This window comes from Oryctolagus cuniculus, chromosome 4 (assembly GCF_051225735.1).
Source record: "Oryctolagus cuniculus isolate XC-2025 breed Fujian yellow rabbit chromosome 4, ASM5122573v1, whole genome shotgun sequence".
In the NCBI taxonomy this organism is placed as follows: domain Eukaryota; kingdom Metazoa; phylum Chordata; class Mammalia; order Lagomorpha; family Leporidae; genus Oryctolagus; species Oryctolagus cuniculus.
This window is the reverse complement of record NC_142870.1, coordinates 133,656,146-133,683,314: the sequence shown is the minus strand read 5'-3', so window position 1 is coordinate 133,683,314 and position 27,169 is coordinate 133,656,146. Positions and strand designations below refer to the sequence as shown.

The following is a 27,169-nucleotide window of genomic DNA, read 5'->3' as shown; positions in this document are numbered from 1 at the left end:
TGAGTGGATTGTCCATGCAGTACTATTCTGGCTTTGGGAACTGCGTGTTCAAAAGAAAATGTAATACTCCAGTAAAGAGGAGGGAAAACAAAACAAAACAAAAAAACAATAATAAGAAACAAGGGGGAAATTAAACAAAAGAAGAAAATTAGATTAAATGTAGAACTTTTGTCAAAGAGCAGTTGAAAAATGCAAAGAGAACAATATGATAAAACAAAAACCCTGGGAAGTCTTGAGAAGACAAAAGGAAAACAAACATGGGAAAGACAGAAAAAAAAAGCAAACACAACAGGGTCTAAAGGATTGAAGCACACATTTCCTCCAACCAGTAGAACACACATGACTCCGCTTTTAATTCTGACAGCAAAAAGATACCTGAATTGAGGAAAGGGCTTGCATGATATTAGAAAGGAATGATTTTTAAAATACCAAAGTTGAAGCAGAATGCCATGTTTAAGCATGATATATGTGTCTGTGTTACCAAATGCAAGGAAGTTGGGATTTTAGCATGGAGAAACTGCTTGACTGCACTATAAATTTCCCCATCTGGATGACAGAAATGAGGAATTTCATTGTTTACTCAACCACCCAACCAGAGAGGAAGCATTTTTCAGATGCAGTTGCATCAATGAATAAAATAGTGATCTTTTCTAGAAAAAGATCCTTTAGTTTAATTTTCCTGATAACATAAATGAAAATATTTCCAGCCATACATTAAACCACCTAGACATTCTTTGGGGATCAATTCCTTCTCTGCTGTAGCAAAGTAGCACATGCATGTCTACTACAAATCTTAAGGCAAATAGATTTGCTCCTATTTCCTTGTCATTGCATGAAGCATCACTGTTTTTGTTATTATTATTTATTTATTTTTGCTAATAGCTGCAATTCAGAGACATAACCCTATAACCTCTTTAATTGTTAAATACCCTGTGCTTGTGGTTACATTTCTTTGCAATGGAAAAAAAAAATCTCATTAACAAACTAGTTCTGTGCGTCCTTAACATTGAGGCCCCTGTTCTGCAGCTGGAGGCAGCTCCCTGCTCAGCCCGCAGTGCAGAGTGACACAGACAGGCGACATCGTCACTGAGCACTAACTTCTATTTCACCCAGGCAGACATTTCAGAACCGCGGCAAGGCATAACAGAGGCAAAGGTAATCCTTCTGTTTTTATATCCTATTCTAACAAAAACCGAATATATTCACCTTGAAAGGACAACTGGGCGAAAGGATGTGTGTGTAGCAGGAGGGAGGTTCTGTGTGAAAACTGATAAGCAGGAAATTAATTCACCAATCAGCTAGGAAATAAAGTGCAGACACAGGAAGAGCTGAGAAACATAGATGATACATTTATGATGGATGACAAATAGATGACAGATGATATAGATAAATAGATAGATGATAGACAATTTTTAAATCAAAGTCTGATGCCAAAGGAATGAAATGTTTTTAGGATATAAAAAGGGTGTGAGCTGGTAAAGGTTTTGTTACATGAGAAGTGAATCGTGGGCTATTATCTGGAAGTGGGAGGAGGTGTTTTATTTTACTGGAATCTCCGGGTTGGCAAGGACTTTAGGCACCATCCAGTCTGTCATTAATGATGACCTCTACTACTTTTCTTTTTTAAAGGGGGTAGCTGCAAAGTTTGGGACAAGACCTCTGCAGGCAACTGGAAGCACAGTGTACCCAGGTGGTGGGTCTCGTCTGTGACAATATATTTTTCTGTCTGTCCAATTGAATATGGCTGTAAAGGGAATAAAACTCCATGTAATCTCCAGCAGTGACAATTTAATCAGTTGTAATAGGGAAAGAGTAGCAGAGTCCCCCCATTTTCCTATTTGCATATTTGATTTTTGCATTGGGGAATGCAGGTTATGTTTGTTGCTTCTCATTCAGTTTTCTTATTTAACCTTTTTATGGGCAAATTTTTTACAGTAATATGAGATCTCAAGTCAAGTAAGTCTAAAAGAGAGAGGAAAGATTCCCTTTTTGAAATGAAGCAATCGGTGCAGTGTGCTTTGTGTAATGCTATTCCCGGCAAAGGACGAATGTGCCAAACATGGTTTGCATGCTCTCTGCTTCTGCACGTGATGCATCTGCTATTAACATTCACAGACCCACCCTGAAAATGAAGGCAACTGTTTGGCAAACAATGCAAAATGATGAGGAATATGCCATAACATGATCGCTTTTTTGGTTAATATTTCTTGAAATAGTAAATCTTATTAACTATGTATGTCTAAGGAAGATGGGTTTCTAAGAAGCTTTATATACTTAGGTCAGTTTTATGAGGTTGTGGAGGAGCAATAAATATAGTGAAATTAATAAAATTCATTGCTCCTGTAATTGACAGAGTGATATTATTGCCCTAAATGTAATAAAAGATTCTGGGATAGATTTTAAAATAAATAAGATACAAGTAATTTGAACCCATCATCAATTATCCTTGTGACCTCCCTTGAGTATATTAAAAATCTGGCCAAAATGGTGTTGGGTTTGAATAACCGAAATATGGATAGCTGCTTTTTTATACAACAATGCATGTCAAGCCTCCACTTTTGAAAACACCAAAAGTGTGTTAGGTAATTAAAAAAAATATATAGTTCCCTACTTAATTAAAATTTAGAATCTCTTTGTAAAAGGTGAATGAACTCTGAACCAACATTTCACTGAAAGGGAAAAAAAGGGATGAACATTTTAGTTCTATGTAATTTTACAAAGGAAGAAAAAAGATTAAATAAAAGTTTTGAACTTTTTATGTATCTTATTTAATCTATGTGTATGTATACATTTATATATACACACACACTTCTGAGTAATTACATGTTTATTTGTGTTTACCGATAAATATAAATATTGCTAACCAAATTTCATGAGAAATTACTAAATTTGGTTATCAAAAGATAAGCCACAGCATTGTATCCAAAAAGAGAGCAAATTGCCTTTTTAATTTATGTCCATGAACCACACCAGTAGCAGTACGCAGGCATTAGTAGATGACAGGTATCAAACCCTTTGGGAGTGAGCACAGATTCACATCAGAGTCAAGTACGTAATATGTCAAATTTTGACTATGTTCTTGTTTATTTAAATCTGCATTCTGATGATCACCCTTTCAAAGAAGTTATATATATATATATATATGAATATGTGATCCAACGATTACATATTCAAATTAACCCAGTTTTTGTTTGAATATGGTCTAATGATTGAATGATCTCCAAACACAGAAAATCCTCAGGGAAATATGCTGGTGTTTCAGCACATTTTCTCAAGGCCTGGAGAGTACTAGATATGCCAAGGAGTGCCTTGAAGCATGGAAGCTCTGCTCTACCTACATGTAAGTCCTAGGCTTTAATCACAATGGCTAGGTTCACAGTAAAGCAATTAACCATATGATTGCTTTCACAGAAGCACAACCTCATCAGTATCTTTCCTTCAGGCAAACTGTCAATGCTGGCGCTAGTTAGTGACTCAAGTGGATTCCATTACCTAGGAGGTACAAATCTCTGAACACACAGTTACAAATGCAGAGTAGGTATATTCATCTGCAACCTATTTTTTAGAAGTTGCCATTTAGCAACCAACACTTTAAATTTAAATGATTAAAGAAAATAACTGTTTCATTAAACAAGAGTTCACAAGTATCAGAATAAATATGGAGAAAAACATCTCAATGATAACTATTTGAGTTACAGTTTGCTCACTGATGTTTTTCAGAGGGTTGCTTTGTTGTTGTGTTCTTTGGGGGAAGAGAGGAGTGGGAGTAATCATTCTCAACTCTTAAAATAGAATTTACATAGAGAATTGGAAAGAATTAAAAATGACTGAAGAATGCAATTTGTAATTGAATATACAATTTAAAAAAAACTGTTATCTGTGTGTATACATACAGATACAAATATGTGTATATACATGTGCAGTGTTTAACCTTATTTAACCTTGTAACTTCATTTGCTGGACTTAAGGGATGTATCAAATGTGAACTTGAAGTTTTCTACCATCCTGTTCTTGGGATGTTAATGGGAAATTTCTGCAGGCCTGTTAATAACACTTTTGGTTACTCTCCATATATTCAAAACCAAGCTACTAAAAAGTCTTCATTTTTCCCCCAAACTTAAAAGCCTAGTATAAATGCAAGATCTGAGCGATAGAAATCTTATAATGTGATTTCCATTTACTTTTTCATAGTACCCTAAGTATTTCTCAAATACAATTAAAATGCAATAGGCAACAAGGGGTATTTCTCCATTAAATGCTAAGAAATTTGCCATCTGTATTGCCCAGAGTCAGAGAGACAGTATGAGACTGATGAGCCTTGCTGGGCTGTATTACATTCTGGAATGCCCATCCATATTACTATGAAAAACGTGTTGAAATCATTGGATTGTCCCCTAGATTTCTGCCAACTGAAAGCTAACAATTATTTTATCATCTTCAATAAAATATAATTATGACACTTTAGTTTTGATGATATTGGAAGTCTCTTAAAAGTACTTAAAACAATTAAATGGAGATTCTGTTTTAGAAGTGTCCGAATGATTTGTTTTGAGAAGACTTTTAATAAAGTCAACAAAAACTTTTCTTATAAATCTAATTTTTAATACTGTCTTATTTCCAAATATTTAGATGAATTATGAAGCAGTTTATCAAGTGACTGGGCAAACCATGCCCCATCCAAAATTCACAGTGGTCCTGACTCATCTTGTTCAAAGCAGAGTGTTCTGAGAACTTGGATTTGCTGAGATTGTATGGGTTGCAGGAAGCAAGGCAGGCACTAGAGACCTGAAGGAATAAAAATGCTGAGGGTACCCAATTCTCTCATCATCACTAAGAAAGCAATCCTGATGGAGACCAAGGCACACAAGTCCTTGTATCTATTTCTTTTTAAAATATACATTATTAAAGAAAAATAGATATGCACGTTAATCCATCAGTAGTTAAGAAAAAAACTTTTGCAATACGGAGTATAATTGCGGACTTGAAGAGGGATGATTTGAGAATCAGTGTGACTGTCCCACCCTCTCTGTGGCTGCTGGTTGCAGAAGAGCCTGTGTCTCCCCACAGCCCAGTGCTGGGGGCTCACTGTTTTCCTCCAGTCTATTCTTGGCTGTCGATTCCCCAGTGCTCTTTGTGCACTTTAAGTTTAATTTTGCATTTAAAAACTCAATTGGCTCATCTGTTAAGCATTAAGCAGCTCCCTTTTGAGCCACAGGGGGAGCCCTGGGAAAACCCACAGCTGCTGGAACATGGAAAATGGGTTTAAAAAAAACAAAACCATTTTGGAACTTTAAAGCATTTTAGCAGCCGTGGATTTCCCAATCCTTACCCCCCAAATGGTTCATCTGTTTAACTTTTATCTGGTATTGAAAAACACAAACCAGAGCATTAAATAGCCCTCAAATGACTTTTTGTTTAATACAAAATGAAAGTAAAAGCTAAGCAAGCCATGAGGGAAGAACTTTGAGAAAGCTACGGTCTTTAGTACCTGCAGGCATACTCACCCTCCAGTTACAGAAGAGTCCTGGAGCTCAGTCCTGCCTGCCGGAACCACCACTCCCTTCTCTCCCTTGGTCGCTTAGACACCCTTGCCTGCTCCCTGCCCCACCCCCTGTAACAGGGGAGAGAAGTCCACAATACATTCCAATCCTAGCTAATAAAGTGACAATAAAAATGATGGAAAAGTTAATAGGCTGGGATGTTAATGAAACGCTCAGTCAAAGGTTTTAAGTTTCACGATGATTTGTCATTGAGTAAAAACTCACGTTTCATTACAGTTAGACAGACCTTAGATAAACTAAACTATTCCTTTTTTCCATGTTCCCCCAAATGTTACCCTACTGAGCCTGAAGTCTCCCCGTGGTAGGATCCCAAGTCCCATTCTTTGAAACCAATTCCTACTAATCATAGTAGGACATTCCTACTAAGATAAAGAGTGACAACTGTAAGCCCATGTTTTTTAAAGGTTTTATTTAATAAATATAAATTTTATAGGTATAGCTTATGGAATATAGCAGTTCTTCCTCCCATACCCGCCATCCCACCCCTACTCCCTCTCCCATTCCATTCTTCATTAAGATTCATTTTTAATTATCTTTATATACAGAAGATCAACTCTATCCTAAATAAAGATTTCAACAGTTTGCACCCATACAGACACATAAAGTATAAAGTAATGTGGGAAGACAAGTTTTACCATTAATTCTCATAGTATGTCTCATGAAGGACAGAGGTCCTACATGTAGAGCAAGTGCACAGTGACTCCTGTTGTTGATTTAATAATTGACATGGCTCTTGTCATGAGCTGCCAAGGCTATGGAAGTCTTTTGAGTCTACAAACTCAGTCATTATTTAGACAGGGCCATAAGCAAAGTAGAAGTTCTTTCCTTCCTTCAGAGAAAGGTACCTCCTTCTTTAATGGTCCCTTCTTTCCACTGGGATCTCACTCACAGAGATCTTTCATGTAGGCCTTTTTTTTGCCACAGTGTCTTGGCTTTCCAAGCCTGAAATGCTCTTGTAGGCTTTTTAGCCAGATCTGAATGCCTTAAGGACTGATTCTGAGGCCAGAGTGATGTTTAGGGCATTTGTCATTCTATGACTCTGCTGTGTGTGTAAGCCCATTATTTCTGCTAAAATCTAATGGAGGCAGACATCCTACATGCCAAAAAAAGCATTGTAAAACTGAGTAAACAGAGCAGATGAAAAGGAGATGCTTGAATTTTAAGGATTCTGTCTAGTAATATTCATTGGTTGGGATAGAACATAAATGAGAAGCTCATTGTAGCCATGGACTAGAGGCATAGCAACTGGGCATGGAAGTGGACAAAAACTTTAGTACTGAAATCTTTCTAAGCCTGGTTGAAGATAGGAAAGGGAAATTCACATTGTTAGAGAGGAAGATTAACAAGGAAGTTGAAAAGATACACAAGAAAATCTTCAACTTCTTTGCATCGTTATGGTCCTGATAAGACTACTGAAATGTCAAACAGAATTCAGTTTTTTTAAATCCACAGGGACTATGATAATTCGTATCAGATGATTAAATAGATTCTAAAGTATGATTCAAGCAATATTATTCATTCCAATGGTCAATATCAGATTTAATATAAAATTAGGATTGAGTGTTCTGTTTATCAGTTACAATCCCTGCATTCCGGATTGGAGCTCCTGGGTTAGATTCCTGCCTCCAGCGTCCCACTGGTACAGAGAGGCAGGAATGATGGTTTAAGTGACCGGATTCCTGCCACTCACATGGGAGACCTGGATGAAGCTCCAGATTTCTTGCTTTAGCCTTGTTCCAACCCCAATCATTGTGGGCATTTGAGGAATGAACTAGTGTATGGGAATTCTCCTTCTCCCTGTGTCTCACTCTCTGTCTCTGTCTCTCTCTCTTTTTCTGTCAGCTTCTCAAGTAATTAATTAAAAATAAAATTAATAATTCCTTATTCTAGTCCAATTTTTTATGTCAGAATATCTTTGAAATGTTGCATGTTAATTGAGGTAGGCATAAAATAGATGGTTTGTGAGAAACATGTTCACGGAAAATTATCTTCTACATTTTAACATTTTTTTATAATTATTTATTTGAAAGGCAGCATGACAGAGACAGAGGGAGAGACAGAGATAGGGAGTATATCTTCCACCCACTGGTTCATTCCCCAAATGGCTGCAATGGCTAGGGTTGAACAAGGTAGAAGTGAGGAGCATGGAACTCCAAATGGGTCACCCTCATGCATGGCAGTGACCAAAATACTTGGGCAATCTCCCTGTGCTGTTCCAGGAACATTAGCAAGGAGTTGGATTGTAAGTGGAGCAGACTGGACTGGAATCTATGCTCCCATATGGGAAGCTGAGGTCGCAAGCAACAGCTTAAACTGCTATGCCATAGTGGTGGCCTCTCTATTAGTTACTTTAAATAAACATAGTATTTTAAAGTCTTCAAGTTCACTGTTATTTCTTGTTGCTTCTCTGCCTCTCTCATTCCTTCCCCTCCTCTCATGTCTCCCTGCCCAGTATATTCATAAATTTTACAGCTATAGAAGGCAGACATAGATATGGTTACAGCATAGAATAAGAGTGAATATACTCTACAGATTGCTCAAAATTTTTGATATTGTACAATATGATTTCAAATAATTAAAAAGAATGGCTTATTATGCTAAGTGAAATAAGCTAGGCACAAAAGAATTTGTTCTTGATATCACTTATAGGTGGAATTTTTACAAGTTGATTAGTTTTTTTCATAGAAATTGAAAGTATAATGGTGGTTGCTAGAAGCTGCAGAGACTCCTGGAGAAGGAGGTTTGGAGGAAGGTCAATTACTGGATACTAAGTTATTGTTAGATAGGAGAAAATAATCCTGGCATTGCACTGCAAAGCAGAGTGAATGTAGAATATGGAGTTTTTACACATTAATTAAAAATAAAATATTGCAATTTTGTGTATTAGTCAAAAAATTAAAAAGAACAGCTATTAAGAAAACTTCCTCCATATCATAGAAGTGGAGAATATACATGAAGTCATAGCATGTTTCAAAAGATCAGAGGGAAGATTGATTTTCCTCCTGGCTTAAATAGAAATATACATATAATGGTATTAAAGGTTCTAATTATCTTGGCTCAAATAAAATACCATAGTTTTAGACCAAGTACAGTGACCATTCACTATAATATGGCTAAGCCAGGGTCACCTGCTCACTGTATTGTATTGTAAATGGATCTTCAATGAACCAATTGGTTGTGGTAAAGAAAAATTGTTATTCGCTATTGCAATGAGAAAGGATGCATTCGTAGAAAGAGAGAGGAATGTTTCTGAATAGATGAAAGCCAAAAAAGTCTATGATAAATTCTAAGGTAGTTTTAAGTAGTCCCTCCAACTGGACCTTATACATATAATTCCATGCATATTATCACACTCTTTCACTCACTAAGGATCATAGACTTTTAAAAAAGTTTTATAACTATGTGGCTTTTTTTGAGATATATTTTATTTATTTGAAAGGCAGAGTTACAGGGGGAAGGGAGAGACAGCATGAAAGAGAGAGATCTTCCATCTTCAAGTTTGATCCCCAAATGTCCACAGTGGTCAGTATTGAGTAAGGCTGAAGCCATGAGTCTGATTAGAACATTGGACGTCTACTAGCGCCCTTGGTATCACCACCATCAATACCCAACCGCTATTTTTTCTCTTTTCTTTTTAGATTTTGAGTCTTATGATCATTTGAGTTTTTTTTCACTGCTACATTGTAATTGGCATCTACATTTTGAGACAATGCTTCTAATTCATTTTCTTTCTTTTTTTAATTTGTTTAAATGGCAGCTATAGAGAGAGGTAGAGACAGAGAGAGAGGTCTTCCATCCGCTGGTTCACTTTCCAGATGGCCGCAACAGCCGGAGATGCGCTGATCTGAAGCCAGGAGCCAGGAGCTTCTTCCAGGTCTCCCACATGAGTACAGGGGCCCAAAGACTTGGGCCATCTTCTACTGCTATCCCAGGCCATAGCAGAGAGCTGGATGGGAAGAAGAGCATCTGGGACTAGACCCAGCGCCCATATGGGATGCCGATACTTCAGGCCAGAACATTAACCCACTGCACCACAGCGCTGGCCCCTCTAATTCATTTTCTAACCCTTCAGACACAGGTTTTGAAATCATACTTTTTTAAAAAATATTTTATTTATTTATTTGAGAGGTAGAGTTACAAACAATGAGAGGGAGACAGAGAGAAAGGTCTTCAGTCTGCTGGTTCACTCCCCAAATGGCTGCAATGGCCGGAGCTGTGCTGATCCAAAACCAGGAGCCAGGTGCTTCTTCTGGTCTCCCACACGGGTGCAGGGGCCTAAGGATTTGGGCCATCTTCTACTGCTTTCCCAGGCCATAGCAGAGAGCTGAATTGGAAGAGGAGCAGCTGGTACTAGAACCGGCGCCCATAGAGGATGCAGGCGCTGCAGGTGGAGGATTAACCCGCTTCACCACAGCACCAGCCCTGAAATCATACTTTAAATATCCAAGAACTTTCTAATTTTACATTACCTTTTCATAGCAGCTGGTCTTCCTTTGTGGTTGTAAATGATCTGAAATGTTGAGGATACCAGTTAGCACACTATTTGCTCTGAGTTGCATCTTTACTTTTTGCCTATCTTATCTATTCATCTTGCTTTGCTTCTTTCATGTTGCAAACTTTCCTTTAAATGACAGCTGATCCTTTGTTGTGATTTATATTTAATTGCAAAGCAAAAGAAGATCTAAGTAAGAATATGTTGAGTACAGGGTTAAGAGTGCAGCTGGTAAGATTTTCATCTGGATGAGCAGACTGAGATCCAGTAATTATGCTATTTGACTCCTAAATCTCTTTGTTCACCTCAGATGTATATTCACTTCTTTTACAAAAAACCCTGCACTGGGGAGAGCACCGGTACAGTGGTTGAGATGCGGTTGTGATAACTGCATCTCGTATTGGAGTGCCTGATTTGAGTTCTGGCTTTGCTCCCCATTCCAGCTTCCTGCTAATGTGCACCTGGGAGGCAAGAAGTGATAGTTCGGGAAGTTGGGTCTCCTCCACCAAAGTGGGCAACACGGATTGAGTTCCTGGCTCCTGGCTTCTACCTGGCACCACCCTGGCTGTTACAGGCATTTCTTTTTTTTTTTTTTTTTTTTTTTTTTTTTTTTTTTTACAGGCAGAGTGGATAGTGAGAGAGAGGGAGACAGAGAGAAAGGTCTTCCTTTTGCCGTTGGTTCACCCTCCAATGGCCGCCGCGGCCGGCGCGCTGCGGCCGGCGCACCACACTGATCCGATGGCAGGAGCCAGGAGCCAGGTGCTTTTCCTGGTCTCCCCATGGGGTGCAGGGCCCAAGCACCTGGGCCATCCTCCACTGCACTCCCTGGCCACAGCAGAGGGCTGGCCTGGAAGAGGGGCAACTGGGACAGAATCCGGCACCCTGACCGGGACTAGAACCCGGTGTGCCGGCGCCGCTAGGTGGAGGATTAGCCTAGTGAGCCATGGTGCCGGCCTACAGGCATTTCAGTAATGAATCTGCAGATGGGAGATCCTGTCTCTGTTTTTCTCTGTCTCTGTCTCTTTGTGTGTGTGTGTGTGCATCTTCCTTTCAAATAAAATTATATAATAAATCAATAAATAGCATGAACTTTCTCTCCTTTGAATGAGCGTCTGGTTCTCAACGGGGAGAGGTTTTTCAGCATACAGACTTTCCTGCATTTGACTTCTCCTTTCTTTGGTACCAGATATTTTTGAGCCTGATCGCCCACTGGAGTTCTAGCAGGTCTTCTGTTCCATTATTGTGAATAGCTGCAAATACATGTATTCTGGGTTGTGTTTGGCTTTACACTGGAAAATTCGTAAACACTCCACAAACTACCCACTTTCCAACAATTTGTTATTTTTCTATACACTCTTTTCTTATAAGTGTCATTTTCTTTTAAGATTTATTTATTTATTTGAAAGGCAGATTTACAGAGAGGCAGAGGTAGTCACACAGATAGACACATCTGCCAACTCACTCCTCAAATGGCCACAATGGCCAGAGCTGGGCTGATCTGAAGCCGGGAGCCAGGAGCTTCTTCCAGGTCTCTCATGCTGATGTAGGGGCCCAAGGACTTGGACCATCTTCTACTGCTCTCCCAGGCCATGACAGAGAGCTGGATCAGAAGTGGAGCAGCTGAGGCTCATGCCAGCTCCCATATGGGTTGCCAGCCCTGCGTCACTGTTTTGTAATTCCTTACTTTTATAGTTTTCTTAAAAAGAAGAAATGAATGAATAGGTTTGCACAAATGAGTTTCTAAAGAGTAGTATTTTAAACATTTATTACATTTAATTTTAGTCTTAAAAATTATGTACATAATATGCACTGGTTTCATGTACCTATTTGCTTGTGGTCTTGGAAAAAATTAATAATTACTTCATACTTGTGATGTAACTCCAAATAATAAAATCATATCTTAAAAATTTATTTATTTATTTATTTATTTAGGAGTAGAGCTGGGATTAGAACCTGGGACTCAGATATGAGATGCAGGCATTCCAGCTGATGTCTCTTTTTTTAAAATTTTTATTTAATAAATATAAATTTTGAAAGTGTAACTTTTGGATAATAGCAGCTTTTCCCCCCATAACCTCCCTCCCACCTGCAACCATCCCATCTCCTACTCTCTCTGCCATCCATTCTGTATCAAGATTCATTTTCATTTATCTTTATATACAGAAGATCAACTTGGTATATACTAAGTAAAGATTTCCACAGTTTGCACCCACACAGATACACAAAGTATAAAGTACTGTTTGAGTAATGGTTTTACCATTAATTCACACAGTACAACACATTAATTAATTAATGGTTTTACCATTAATTCACACAGTACAACACATTAAGGACAGAGATCCTACATGGGGAGTAGGTGCACAGTGACTACCATTGTTGAATAAAATCACATTTTAAGTAACCAAAGCATTCTTACTTAATTCATTTTTCCTATGAAATGTGATAAATATATAGAAAATGACAATAAAATGACAACAAAGTGCTATGTATCATCTTACAACCAATTTCTAATATTTAAATATTAAAAATATAATATTTTAAATCTGTTATTCAAAGTAATATAAGGAATAAAATATTGCATATATAATGGATTACTCTATCAAGCTTCCTCCTTCTCCAGATATAAACATTATATTTAATGTGATGCTTTTAATTCTCATGCATGTTTTTCTACAATTAGTATAAAAGATATGAAAATCATGGAATAAAATTAAAATAGAGAATCCTAAGTATCATTCCTACATTTTGCTTCTATGTTCAAAATTATGATTGCTGGTATCCATCTTTTATCTCTGGATAACATATTTAGATGTTCATAATATTTTAATGTATGAATAAACAAAAATGCATGTATTTTAAAAATACTGTCTTCAGTGTCTCTGTGTGATCCCATATGAGAATGTTTCTAGAGCAAATGTAAAGAAGAACTGCTTGGTCAACTTCAACATTCTCCAAAGTAGCCATGCTATTTTACATTACCACCACAAGTGAGTACAATTCTGTTGCTACCAATTCTAGTCAAAATTTTCATTTTTGTTAGACCTTCTTAATGTTTTACAATGTTTTTTATAGATTTATTTCATTTATCTGAAAGGCAGAGTGGAGGAAGTGCAGGGAAGACAGAGAGAAAAATATCTTTTCCTCCTAAATGGCTGTGATGAAGCTAGGAGCCTGGAACTCTATCCAGGTTCCCCATATGGAAGGCAGGGTCCACGTACTTGGGCCATGATCCACTGCCTTACTAGATGCATTAACAGGGAGCTGGATCAGAATTGGAACAACTGGAACTTGGAGATCCACTGTGGGATGTTGGCATTGCAGGCAGCAGCTTTTCAAAGAAGTGATTTAGATATTATTTCCAAAGCTTCTTTGAGACATGAATTAGTTTCTTGATACGAATAGTACATATATAATCTCTAGAGTTGTATGTAAACAATCATGCAATTTGCAGGTAGAAATAGTTGTATAATGTTTAAGTCTCATAATTTGTTTCACAGCTATTATAAAGCTTTGATTATAAGCAAATAATTTCATTATTTTTATATCTTCTGAGTATATTTTAATATTGTTGTTAATAAGTCCACTTTCATTCTTATTTGATGTTTATGACTTTTAATCACATAATACATTAATTTCTAAGTTTTTTTAATTCTGTTTAAGTAATATACTTCATGCATTTAATATATACAGATTTGGGACGGTGATAATTCTTCACCCCATCTCCCTTCCACCCATACTCCTGCCTTTGTTCCTCCTTCCTCTTCCTTTCCCATTCTTATTTTTATAGAGATCAATTTCAGTTAATTTTTATACTCATAAGATTTACCCTACACTAAGTAGAGAGTTCATAGATAAGTATGAAGAAAAAAACAAAAACAAACAACAAACAAAAATATTGTTCCTTGACAGTAATGGCAAGGGCTATTCAAAATCACCACATCTCATAGTGTCAGTTTTGTTTTATAGATTATATTTTAGGTATTCTATTAGTCACCACAGATCAGAGAGACAATATGGTATTTGTCTTTTTGGAACTGACTTATTTCACTAAGTATATTGGTTTCCAGATGCATCTATTTCCTTGCAAATGATGGGATTTTATTTTTTACCATTGTGTAGTATTCCATAGTGTATATATGCCATAATTTCTTTATCCAGTCTTCAGTTGATGGACATCTGGGTTGATTCCATTTATTAGCTATTTTAAATAGCGCTGAGGTGAACATGGGGATACAGATCACTCTTTCATATGCTGATTTCATTTCCTTTGGATAAATTCCCAGCAGTGGGATAGCTGGGTCTTACAGTAGGCCTATATTCATTTTTCTGAGATATCTCCATACTATCTTCCATAGTGGCTGTACCAGTTTACATTCTCACCAACAGTGGATTAAGGTACCCTTTTTTCCACATCCTTGCCAGCATTTGTTATTTGTTGAATTCTGTATGACAGCCATTCTAATGTGGGGGAGGCGAAATCTCATTGTGGTTTTGATTTGCATTTTCCTGATGGCAACTGATCCTGAACATTTTTTCATGTCTGTGGCCATTTGAATTTTGTCTCTTGAAAAATGTCAGTGGAGGCCGTGTGGTGCAGTAGGTTAATCCTCTGATTTGCAGTGCCAGTATCCCATATGCACCCTGGTTCCAGTCCTAGCTGCTCCTCTTCTGATACAAACTCTCTATTATGGCCTGGGAGAGCAGTGGAAGATGGCCCAAACACTTGGGCCCACATACCTGCATGGGAAATCCATAAGAAGCTTTTGCTTCTGGCTTCAGATCAGCTCAGCTCTAACTGTGTGGACATTTAGAGAGTGAACCAGGGGATGGAAGACCTGTCTCTGTCTATCCCTCTCACTGTCTGTAACTCCAACTCTCAAATAAATAAATAAAATTCTAAAAATAAATAAATAAACCACCAACTTTTCTTAACATAAAAAAGTCTGTTCAAGTCCTTTGCTTATTTTTTGATTAGGTGGTTTGTTTTGTGGTTGTTTAGTTTCTTGAGCTCTTTATATATTCTGGAAGTTAATCCTTTGTCAGTTTTATCGTTTGCAAATATATTCTCCATTCTGTTGGTTGCTTCTTCACTTTGCTAGGTATTTCTTTTGCAGTGCAGAAGCTTCTCAGTTTGATGTAATCTCACTTGTAATCTTTGGCTTTGATTTACTATGCTTCTGGGGTCTTTTTGAAGAAGTCTTACCTATACCAATGTATTGCAGAGTTTCCCCAATGTTCTCTAGTAATTTGATAGTATCATATCATATGTTTAGATCTCAGATCCATTTTGAGTGGATTTTTGTGTAAGGTGTAAGGTCTTGTTACATACTTCTGCTAGCAGAGATCCACTTTTCCCAGTACCATTTGTTGAAGGGACTGTCTTTGCTCCAGGACATGATTTTTGCTACTTTGTCAAAAATAAGTTGGTTGTAGATCTGTGAATTAATTTCTGGAGTTTCTATTGTTTTCCATTGATCTACACGTCTATTTTTGTGTCAGCACCACATTTTTTTTCAATTATAACTGCCCTGTAGTATTTCTTGAGGTCTGGTATTACGCTTCCTCCAGCTTTTTTATTGTTTAAGATTGCTTTAGCTATTCTTGTGTTTCCCTATGAATGTTACCATCATTTTTTCTGTATCTGAGAAGAATGTTGTTGGCATTTTGATTGGTATCACATTGAATCTATGAATTGCTTTCAGTAGTGTGGACATTTTGAAGATATTGATTCTTCCAATGCACAAATGTGGAAGATTTTTCCACTTATTAATGTCTTCTTCTATTTTTTTTAATATTTTGTAATTTTCATCATAGAGGTCTTTGACATCCTTGGTAAAATTTATTCCAAGGTATTTAAGTTTTTTATAGCTATCATGAATGGAATTGATCTTAGTAAGATCTTTCTCTGCTGTGGCATTGTCTGTATATCCAAAGGCTATTGATTTTTGTTTGTTGATTTTATATAATCCTGATACTTTACCCAACTCCAATGAGTTCCAATAGTCTCTTCATGGATTCTTTTGGGTTCTCTATATATAGAAATCATGTCATCTGCAAATATGGATAGTTTGACGTCTTCCTCCTCATTTGTAACCCTTTGATCTCTCTTTTTCTAAAGATTTATTTTTATTTATTTGAAAGACAGAGTTACAGAAAGAGGTAGAAAGAGAGAGAAAGGTCTTCCATCCACTGGTCCACTCCACAGATGGCCACAAGGGGAAGAGCTGTGCCGATCTGAAGCCAGTGCCAGGAACTTCTTCCAGGCCTCCCACATAGGTGCAGGGGCCCAAGGAATTGGGCCATCTTCTACTGATTTCCCAGGCCATAGCAGAGAGCTGGATCAGAAGAGGAGCAGCCTAGAGTAGAACTGGCGCCCATTCGGGATGCTGGCACTTCAGGCCAGGGCTTTAACCCGCTGCACCACAGCATTGGCCCCTCCCTTTGATCTCTTTTTCTTGCCTGATGGTGCTGCCTAAAACTTCTAGGACTAAATTAAATAGCAATGGTGAGAGTGGGCATCTCGGGTTCCTATCTTAATAGGAATGCCTCCATTTTTTCCCATGTAGTAGGATGTTGGCTGTGAGTTTTTTATAAACTGTTTTAATTAAGTTGAGGAATGTTCCATCTATACCCAATTTGCTTAGGATTTTCATCATAAAAGGGTGTCCAATCTTGTCAAATTCTTGCTCTGCATCTATTGAGACAGTCATATATTTTTTGGTCTTAAGTTTGTTAGTGTGGTTTATTACACTTACTGATTTTTGCATGTTAAACCATCCCTGCATACCAGGGATAAATCCCACTTGGTCCCAGTGAATGATCTTTCTGATGTGTTTTTGGATTTGATTGGCTAGTGTTTTTTTTAAAGACTTGTTTATTTATTTAAAATCACAGTTACACACAGAGAGAGGGAAAGGCAGAGAGAGAGAGAGAGAGAGAGAAGAGAGAGGTCTTCCATCCGCTGTTTCACTCCCTAGATGACTGTAATAGCCAGAGCTGAGCCTATCTGAAGCCAGGAGCCAGAGGCTTCCTTTAGGTCTTCCCATTTGGGTGCAGGAGCCCAAGGACTTAGGCCTTCTTCCACTGCTTTTCCAGGCCGCAGCAGAAGTGGACTATCTGGGATTTTAAATAGTGCCCAGACGGGATTCCAGCACTGCAGGAAAGTGGCTTTACCTGCTATGCCACAACACCAGCCCCAGATAGTGTTTTGTTCAGGATTTTTTTCTATGTTTTTCGGGGATATTGGTCTATAGTTCTCTTTCTCTGTCATATCTTTTTCTGTCTTAGGATTTAAGGTGATACATGCTTCATAGAAGGAGTTTGGGAAGATTCTTTCCCTTTCAATTGTTTTCAATAGCTTGAGAAGAATTGGGATTAGTTCTTCTTTAAATGTCTGGTAGAATTCAGCAGTGAAGCCATCGGTGCATGGGCTTTTCTTTGTTGGAAGGGTCTTATTGTTGATTGAATCAGCATCTTGGTTATTTGTCTGTTTAGGTGTTCTATGTCTTCATGATTCAATTTACATAGGTTATATGTGTCCTGGAATCCATCCATTTCTTCTAGGTTTTCTGATTTGTTATCATACAGTTCTTTATAGTAATTCCAGATCAATCTTTTTATTTCTGTGGTTTCTGTTGTTATACTTCCTTTTTCATCCCTGATTTTGTTGATTTGGGTCTTCTCCCTCTATTTTTTGCTTTGTTGGGCCAATGGTGTGTCAATTTTGTTTATTTTTTTCAGAAAATCAGCTCTTCATTTCATCAATCTTTTGCATTTTTTGTATCACTTTTGTTTATTTATTCCTTAATTTTAATTATGTCTTTCCTCCTACTATTTTAGGATTTGATTTGTTATTGTTTTTCTAGGTCTTTGAGATGCATTGATAGCTCATTTATTTGGTGACTTTCCAGTTTTTCGATGTAGGTACTAACTGCTATAAACTTCCTTCCTAACACTGCTTTTGCTGTGTTTTGATATGACATATTGTTGTCTTCATTCATTTCCAGAATTTTTTTTTATTTCTCTTTTGATTTCTTTTATGAACCATTGTTTTTGAGATTCTTAAGTTGTTGGTTTCAAGCTTCAATCCATTGTGATCAGAGAAGGTACATGGTGTGATTTTGATATTTTTGAATTTGCTGAGACTTGCTTATGGCCTAGTACGTCGTCTATCCTAGAGAAAGCTCCATGCACTGTAGAGAATGTGTATTCTGCCACTGTGGAGTGAAAAGTTCTGTAGATATCAGTTAGATCCTTTTGGTTCATAGTGTCAATTAGCTCTGTTGTTTCTTTGTTGATTTTCTGCTTGGTTGATCTATCCAGTAATGAAGGTGGGGTGTTGAAGTCCTCTGTTAATATTGTATTGGAGTCAATGTCACCCTTTATCTGTTAACAGTTCTTTTAGATAGCCAGGTGCCCCATTGTTGAGTGCATATACATTTATCATGGTCACATCTTCCTGTTGTATTGATCCCTTATTCATTACATAGGGTCCTTCTTTGTCTCTTTAAGCAGTTTTTGTGTCAAAGTCTATTTTGCCTGATATTAGGATTGCTATACCTGTCCTTTTTTTTTCCTTTTAGCATGGAATATCTTTTTCAATTCTTTCACTTTCAGTCTACATGTATCTTTGTTGGTGAGGTGTTTCTTGTAGTCAGCAAATAGATAGGTTTTGTTATTTAATCGATTTGGCCAGTCTGTATCTTTAACTGGAGAGTTGAGGACAGTTACATTCTAGGTAACTATTGATACCTAACTACTTGGGCCTATCATTTGATTTGGATTTCTTTTGTACTTTTGGTGGGATAATTTCTGTCTTCACATTCTTTCATGATAATGGCTTTCTTTCTGTGTTTCTGTGTATAGCACATCCTTAAGCTTCTTTTGTAAGGCTGGACAAGTGGTGACAATTTTTTTCAATTTCTGTTTGTTATGGGAAGTCTTTATTTCACCTTCATTTATAAATGAGAGCTTTGCAGGATACAGTATTCTGCATTGACAATTTTTTCTCTTAAGATTTGGAGTCTATCTTGCCATTGTTTTCTATGGCAAGGGTTTCTGATTTTTTTCTGGTCATGTCTGTTAGGAATTCTATGTGCTTCTTGTACTTGGATATTTTTTTCTTTCTGCAAATTAAGGTAGCTTTCTGTAATTATTTCACTAAGTAGGCCTTCTAGTCCCTTCTTTCTTTCCACACCTTCAGCCACTCCTGAGACCCACTTGTTGGGTCATTTGATAGTATCCCTTATATTGCCAACACTATTTTTAAGTTTTCTAATTTCTCCTTGCTTTTGTTCCAATTGTAAAATTTACAGAGATTTGTCTTCTAGCTTAAATATTCATTCTTCTACCTCACCAATTCTGTTGATAAGGCTTTCCACTGCATTTTTTATTTGATCTATTGACTTTTTCATTTCTAGTATTTCATTTTGATTTCTCTTTAAGATCTCAATTTCTTGGGAAAAAATTTCGTTCATATCATATTTCACTTTCTTTAGTTCTTGGATTTGCTTCTGATTGCTTTTGAGTAATCTTACAATTAATTTTTTGAATTCCACTTCTGGCTGTTCCTCAATCTACTCATCTTCACATTTTAATATTCAAATGTTGTAGTCTTCCTTTAGAGGGCTCAGAGTGCCTTCCTTATTCTTGTTTTTTGAATTTCTGCATTTATTTTTAGGCATTTATAGAATTTTTTTCTATCTGATGTCTTTTATCTTTGATTTATGCCACTATGTGGCTTAGTGGAAAAGCTAGATTTTCAGTGGATACCAAGAGGTGTATGGTAGGTGTGGCCAGGGAGCTCTCTGTTCAGTGCTCTAGGTTGGAGTGAGTATCAGGGTAACACCCAAGTTGGGCATGGTAGCTCTCTTCTGGTTAATTGGATAGAGAGCAATGGCCACCTCTGTTGGTATAACCACCCCTTCTCCTTCAACCTGAGGAATGTCCAAGTGTTAGTCCCCAGTGTGTTCACTCATCTGCACCACCTTATGTACCACACATATGATCTGCAGAGTTTCCTGTGAGCACAGTTCCTCTGTTATGAGCTGCTCTAGGCAACCAAGTAGCTCTGAGAGTATGAAGCAGCACTCTGTGACTGCCCAGAAACCCATCTACACCCTGCCTCCTCTCACACAGTCATAATGTTTTTTCAGTCTCAGCTTCCAGGGCTCTCAGGGTCAAGGAGGGCCAGTGGGGCCACTCCACTCTGCTAGCCCATCCTGTCTACAAGGAGATGGAGGTGTTTCCAGAGCCACTGTCTATGTGTTCCAGCACTCTGGATGGAGTCCAGTCCTCCCAATTAGGTTTGATGTCAGTGGGGAATGCAGGTCTTTTTGGTAGGATCTGTGGTTCACAGGCGTGCAAAATACCCACCAACTGCATCCCTAGTCACTTCACAATTGTGCTGGGCAGGTAGGGGCTTCCCATAGGTGGCACTTTACTTCCATAGGGATAGCTCCCCTCCCCTCCCATTGCTGAGTGGGTGCAGCTGGCCAGGTGGAGAGCATCTCCCTTGGTTGCTCTTGAACTGCTGTGGTTGCCTCCTCTGGGTGGAGGACGACCCCAATAATTGCTGGGTGTGCATACACGAGCTGGGGCAGCTGTTACTGCGTGTGTCCAAAAATGGTGCCAGCCCTCCTACTGCTGGCTGCAAGTCTCTGTTGCAGCAGGGAGAGGGGTTGGGTAAGAGATGCACCATTTTTTCCCCCAGCTTTGGGTGAGCAGTCACCCAGCTGTCCTGAGGGATCCAGGTCAGACCCAAAAAGGTGAAGGCGTGGGCCTGTTGAGTCCAATCTTACCTGCTTTCCAGGGAAGGTGCCTTAGTCCCCAGATCCAAGCTGCTGAGTCTTTTGCTGCATGTGTGCTCTTCTGCACAAGTTTGGGCCATTTCTTTTTTTTTTTTTTTTTTTGACAGGCAGAGTGGACAGTGAGAGAGAGAGACAGAGAGAAAGGTCTTCCTTTGCCATTGGTTCACCCTCCAATGGCCGCCGCGGCCGGCGCGTTGCAGCCGGCGCACCGCGCTGATCCGATGGCAGGAGCCAGGTGCTTTTCCTGGTCTCCCATGGGGTGCAGGGCCCAAGCACCTGGGCCATCCTCCACTGCACTCCCTGGCCATAGCAGAGAGCTGGCCTGGAAGAGGGGCAACCGGGACAGAATCCGGCGCCCCGACCGGGACTAGAACCCGGTGTGCCGGCGCCGCTAGGTGGAGGATTAGCCTAGTGAGTCGCGGCGCCGGCCTGTTTGGGCCATTTCTACTTCTTTCCCAGGATCTCCCACTGAGGTTCCCCTTCAGCTTTACCCTGAGAGAGTATTTTCTCCACTTTTATTATTAATTTCATCCAGCCTAAATAAGACTGCCCTGTTGTTCCTCTGCCATGTTGGAAATCCCCCTAAGTATTGTTTTAAACCCTATGAATGCATTAAATCATGTCGTCTTCACAGCAGACCCATTAGAAAATAGTATTAGTATCATGTTTATGCTTATTTTCAAAGATAATGGAAGCACAGAGGGGTTAAGTCATTTTCTCAAGGTGACACACCTAGTATCTGCCAGAGCTGAGATTCAAACCCAGAGAACCTTGTTTCAGAATCTATGGCAATACACTTGGAATTTATATTGCTATATAAGGTTTCCTTTAGATAGCATGTGCATAATATCTTCCTAAAACATTACTTTCTGTATGATTTTGGTACAACCTCATTGCGATAATACAGTGTATTTGGAACTTCACTTTTAAGGGGATCCACTGATAATGCTGAAGTACAAAAATCACAGGTGTGTTAGTGACATTGATGTAACTTTGATTTAGCAATCCTGGAAACTATTCCTTTTAAACTTCTAATTGTGTGAGATCATAAATTGCTCAGTGTTAAGCTTTTTTGGTTGGTTTTGTTATTTTTAGCCATAGACATTTTTCTTGGCATAGGGCTACACTATTTATTTTCTTAATGGTTGGTCTTGGATAAGTCTAAAATTTGTAGAAAAACTCAATAGATAGGGGTGGCTTTCAGGATGATAAGAAACCCAGTAAAAGACTGGTTTGTAGGGAGGAGAGAGGAGAGGTGCAATGCAAGATATGAGTTTCTGTTCTGGACTTGGTAATACTGTTTTCATATCTAAGTGCAAATGCCAGCTACTAAGTGGCTATCTGACTGTATTATTCTGAAGTGTCATATGGGCTGAATACATTCATTTAAAAGTAATTCACATAGAGCTGGTATATATGAATGTAAAGAAAAAATCAAGCCACTGAGAATATTTTCAAAATATCTCCATTCCTTTCTTGCAGGTGTGTAAACAACACAGAAGACATTTAAATATTCAGTCAATCGTTAAAGAGTCAATAAAATTCCCTACTCCATCTCTTTCAGGCTCCACCTGCTACAGAGTCTCTTTCTTAAAACATTTTAGTGTGTTTAGCACTTCACAGTAAAAGCAGTTTCTACAGAATGAATAAAACTATATTGTTCACATTGTCTTCTTTCTTCTTTCCTATCTTCCACTTGATATTTTGTTACATAAATATCAATTCTTTCTGATGTAAGGATCTCTCATTTCTTTGGCCCCTCTACTGCTTTCCTCCCTTTTCCGCCAATTCATTCATTTATCTCAATTCCAAAGGATGGTGAAGGAGAAGAGCTTAAGATCTCTCCAGTCTGGGAAAAGACAATGGGAGAGAAGAAGAAGGCCATAGGAGAGGGTGCAGGGAGATCTGCAAGGAAGATAAAACATGAACAACATTTTTTACCTTCAAGTAGGGTTTTGAGGCCCAGGATGAGAATGTTTCAAGAAGGAAGCTAAGTTCTTCTCAGCTGACTGCTATTCAGAGGAGCATTGAAAAATGGCCTTTGGAGTTGGTGGCTTTAGCAGATGACGATGTTCATAGAAGCAGACTGGGGTAGGTTAAGGAGGAAGAGGAATTTGAGGGAGTGGACTGAAAAGAGTAGAAGTTTGACTTTTGGGGCCGGTGCCCTAGCTCAGTTAATCCTCCGCCTGCAGCGCCGGCATCCCATATGGGTGTCGGGTACTAGTCCCAGTTGCTCCTCTTCCAGTCCAGCTCTCTGCTGTGGCCTGAGAAGGCAGTGGAGGATGACCCAAGCGCTTGGGCCCCTGCACCCACATGGGAGACCAGGAGGAAGCACCTGGCTCCTGGCTTCGGATCAGCGCAGCTCTGGCCGTAGAGGACACTGGGGAGTGAACCAACGGAAGGAAGACCTTTCTCTCTGTCTTTCTCTCACTGTCTGTAATTCTTCCTGTCAAATAAATAAATAAAATCTTAAAAAAAAAAGAAGTTTTACTTTTTATGAGAGAGTGAGGTGGAAGCTTTGGGTACCATTAAGAGAGGAAAAGAGGGGTTATTGTTTTGAAATGGGTGAGATTTGTGTGTGCTTGCAAACTGGCAAGGACATACTTTGGCTACAGAAGGAAAAAGGAGAACTCATTAGTGCGTGTTGCCAGATGGGCAGCAGGGAATAGAATTTGAAGACACATTCTGGATCAAAACAGGAGAGGACAAGAGGAGCATGGGCAGGGATGCCTGTTGTTCCCCAGGTTTGAAAAATTTAAGAATGTTACAGTTCACCTTGATTATTTTGTGTTAGTTTTTCCCTTATACATATTCTTACATATTTGAAAATTCCTTGAAACTTCTAATATATGTTTATAAAGAAAGATCTTTCATTCCAGTGTTTTTATATGACATGGAAAATAATAGTTCAACTAATTATTTGTTGTAATAATAAAGACCAGAAGCAAAAACCAAAGGCCAGGATCCTGGAGCCTTTCATGTTGACCTCTGTTCTGTTATGAACTTTAAAATCTGTTTTACATCAGATGCTGCAGGAAACAGGATAGGAGAACATGGGAAAATAATATATCTGCTAAGGTTGCCAGACTCAGGCAGATACATACCAAAGAGAAACAAACAGCAATTGATGAGGGTTTTTCAATATGACTAAAAATGCTTTTATGTCATTTGATTTTAAAACAGAGAAAGAATGATGCAGATTTTAGCAAGAAAATAACCAAACAAAACCCAGCTTGAACAATGTAATAACCAAGAATGAAGGCTGCAACGAATTGACAATGGGAAATCCACAAAGCATAAAAGCATCAGTGTTATATTAGGATTCATCATAATTATTAAAAGAACATATTTAGAAATCAAGTTTTTAATTAAATATCCTTGTTTAAAAAATAGGACATGTGTCAAATTTAAAAGAATAAGCTTTACATAGGAAAAATTATTTAGAACTTACTTTGGGGTGGATATTATTTATTCATTAAATGCTCAAACAGTCTCCATTTGCTTAAAAAAACTTGGTGTATTATTGTAACTCTACTCATTTCCACCTCCAACCCACTTGTGTCATTGTTTTTGAAACTATTACTGGTATGTTACTTACCCTTTCTTGATAAGGTTAAAAGCATTGTTAATGGTCTTCCAGTTTCAATAGATGTGGTATGGTGATCATTACAATAATAATAACTGAACAACTGTACAACTACAAATACAATGCCCATCGAATCTACCTACGTGAGCCAACACTTAACATACTCTGTGACAACCATTCCCCCATGTCATGCTGTACTCATAAAGGTCATGTCTGAAAGTCAGATTATAGGACCAAAACATTCATTCCACATAATACAGTGTTTGCTCACTTCCTATAACTCAGTCATTTTCTCTCTTACTTAAGAGGATGAAGTTAGTGAGAAAGGGTGCAGTGTATATACAGTCCTACTGTCCACCTGGTAAATAATGCCACATCTTTCAAGGTTCACTTCAATTCTTATTCTACACACTCTTTCTGAACAACCTGCATCTGAATAGAACTGAGTTCTCTGTTCCGGGAGAGGGCAAAGGAGAAGGAACCTGAACAGCTCCATTTATTATTAATTGTTATTTATTATATTTATATATAATTAAACATATATTTACACTTTTATTCTTTGGCGAGACACGACTCATTTATCTGTATTGCAGTGATAGACTAATCAATGATACGTTTGAAAGTGTATATAAAAATCAGTAATCAAAGCCTGAATGGAGGCTGACTGTATTTTTTAAAGAATTGTATTTATTTCTTTATTTAAAAGATGTAGTGATGGAGGGGGAGAGTGGGTGGGAGAGAGAAAGAGAGATTTTCCATGTACTGGTTCAATCCCCAAATGCCTCTAACAGCCAGGGTTTGGACAAGCCAAATGCAGGGAACCAGGAATTCTCTCTGGTTCTCCCACACAGGTGGTAGAAACTCACATACTTGGGCCATCATCTGCCGCCTCCTAAGTGTATTAGCAGGAAACTGGATAGGAAGTGGTGGCAGGACTTGATCCCAGGCACGGTAGGTATGGGAAGTGAGCTCCCAAGCCACGGCTCAACACTTGGTTCCTCAGCTACCAGCATCCCACTGTGTATTCTCAACTCTTGAATAAGACAGAATTATAACCAAGATTAAAAACCTTTCAATGACAACAGTTTGAAATGAATCTCAGAACTGTCTGTTGGTTTTATTTTCCTGAAATCATTCTAAATTTTCCATTAACAGGAAAACTGGGAGAAGAAAAGCAATAACACAATTGAGGAATTATTTTATTTCTGTAAATTGATTCAAATCTTTACAAAAATTTAATGCTGAGTTGGTTTTGAAAACTAATCATCTTTCATGTTAGAAAAGTTTAAATTGTCAGCTTAAGCCTGTTAAAAATATTTTTATTGCATTCTTAGTAATTTCCCTTGGAAGCATTTCTAAGGGCTCAGCAAAACATTTACAATTTTATAAAACCTTTTAAATTAATTTATAACTTAGCTGTGAGCTTCTTTTTGGGAGACTCAAAACAGTGGGTGACCTTATATCCATAATGTGTATGCTTAAATGTTTTATTACAACCAAGTGAATTAGGATGGAATTATTTAACTTTAGATATCCCATTTCATTTAACAGCAATCTGTTTAGCCCTTTGCTTAAACTAATTTAATTTCATTTTATACAATTGTTAATGTATGCTCTGCTTTGCTTTATTTTCTACTGTAGAATAGCTTCAAGTAAGAAATATTTTTAAAAAGACAAAATTTAATAATTATCACTAGCATTTTATTCACCCGGATGCTTAAGAAACTCCATATTTCTTCATAATCTTGATTAGAAAATATATAATATTTTTAACTCTTTATATAACCAATGTTACATTCTTTTGGTCCACCTTAAAAAAAATCTATTGTTGCTATGGTAACCACTGTGCAGGTGTAACCTGACATCACATTGCCTCAGCCAAACCTACTTTTTTCTTTTCATCCCGAGTCTTCTTTATTCCTATTTTTACTTCTCTTTTTTTTCTTAAAAAATGATTTAAGGGATATACATTTTCTTAGACTTAGCATTTCCATCACATTCACATGATGAGTGAAGTAGTACTTTGTTCATTTGTAATTAGAATTTAATTTTAGATTTGATCTCCCAGGTTATCTGAGGGGTTATTTAGAGAAGTCTTCTTAATATCCGAATATTTAACTTTATTTCTAATATTTATTTCCTGAAAATATAGCCTGGGAGATTTGGGATGTTCATTGAGATTTTCACTGTGCAAAGAATTCCATGGTCTTTTATGTCAAATGTCCATGGGTATCGAAGAATTTCTATGTAGAAGTGCATTATATTGGAAAAACTGTTACCTCAGATTTGACCAAGACCACAAAAATTATGATCAACTACATTGTCATTTACTGTGATAGGTTCTACCATTTTATTGCACAGGGAGTCCTGAAAATTGACTTTGCGATTCTGTCCCATAAACTCTCTCCAGCTCATGTGAATTGCCCACTCAGACTTCAGCCAGAGATAAATTAGGACAAGTGAGAGACAGAGGGGCGGGGCGGGGGAGAGAAAGAGAGAGAGAGAGAATTCTGGAAAGAATTATTGATGGACATTGACTATTACCCACACCTCTGTGGAAAGATTAGGATTGTTTCAAATTCACTTCAAGTATTCTGTGGATGAGACCACCTAAACAGCCTGCTACGTGTCTCATAGACTGTAAGTCACACAATATATAAATTGTGTGATGCTCTTGTGCCACCAGACTAGAGAAATAAAGTGGATTATAAGAGAAAGTGAA

The 27,169-nt window shown here is 38.0% G+C and overlaps 1 long non-coding RNA gene across 7 annotated transcripts in view; it reads left to right on the top strand.

Annotated features, from left to right (window-relative positions):
• The first annotated feature begins 978 nt into the window (after positions 1-978).
• The window catches only part of LOC127482869 (uncharacterized), a 60,721-nt gene continuing 34,530 nt past the window's right edge, over positions 979-27,169 (top strand). The window contains exons 1-4 of one of the 7 annotated variants that reach the window (XR_016232711.1): positions 1,001-1,155; positions 1,630-1,690; positions 3,231-3,340; positions 22,344-23,253. This is a non-coding gene — a long non-coding RNA (uncharacterized LOC127482869). Of the gene's footprint in view, positions 1,156-1,629; positions 1,694-3,230; positions 3,341-9,318; positions 10,629-22,343; positions 23,254-27,169 lie in introns of those variants that run through there. The other 6 variants (XR_016232709.1, XR_016232707.1, XR_011388389.2 and 3 more) reach the window with 6 other exon arrangements.